Source organism: Corvus brachyrhynchos, unplaced genomic scaffold (assembly GCF_000691975.1).
Source record: "Corvus brachyrhynchos isolate BGI_N302 unplaced genomic scaffold, ASM69197v1 scaffold2288, whole genome shotgun sequence".
Classification (NCBI taxonomy): domain Eukaryota; kingdom Metazoa; phylum Chordata; class Aves; order Passeriformes; family Corvidae; genus Corvus; species Corvus brachyrhynchos.
Genome location: NW_008239416.1, coordinates 29,538 through 30,364, shown reverse-complemented (window position 1 = coordinate 30,364; position 827 = coordinate 29,538).

The window sequence follows — 827 nt, the reverse complement described above, 5'->3', positions numbered from 1 at the left end:
TGGGGGGGTCTCCCCTTCCCTAATTAGGAAGTCTCCCCCTCCTCTAATTGGGGGGGTCTCCCCTCTAATTATCCCCGTAATTGGGGGGTCTCCCCCTCCTCTAATTGGGGGGGTCTCCTCTAATTACCCCCCTAATTTGGGAGTCTCCCTCTCCTCTAATTAGGGGGTCTCCCCTCTAATTACCCCCCCTAATTGGGGGGGTGTCTCTCCTCCCAGTACCCCTCCCCTAATTAGGGTGGTCTCCCCTCTAAGTATCCCCCTTAATTTGGGAGTCTCCCATCCCTTAATTGGGGGGGGGGGTCTCCCTTCCTGCTACCCCTCCCCTAATTAGGGGGGGGAGGGGTCTCCCCTCTAGGTACTCCCCTAATTGGGGGGGGGTCTCCCCACCCAGTACCCCCCTAATTGGAGGTCCCCCTCCCCTAATTGGGGGTCTTCCCTCCCCCAATTTGGGGGTCCCCCTCCCCTAATTGGGGTTCCCTCCTCCCCTAATTTGGGGGTTCCCCCTCGCCTAATTGGGGGTCTCTCCTCCTCTAATTTGGGGGTCTCACCTCCCCTAATTGGGGGTCCTCCCTTCCCTAATTGAGGGGGGTTTCCCCTCCCCTAATTGGGGGTCCCCCTCCCCTAATTTGGGGGTCCCCTCTCCCCTAATTGGGGGTCCCCCTCCTCCCTAATTGCGGGGTCCCCTCTCCCCTAATTGGGAGTCTCCCTCCCCTAATTTGGGGGTCTCCCTCCCCTAATTCGGGGGTCTCCCTCCCCTAATTTGGGGTCACCCCTCCCCTAATTTGGGGTCACCCCTCCCCTAATTGGGGGGTCCCCCCTCTCCCCCA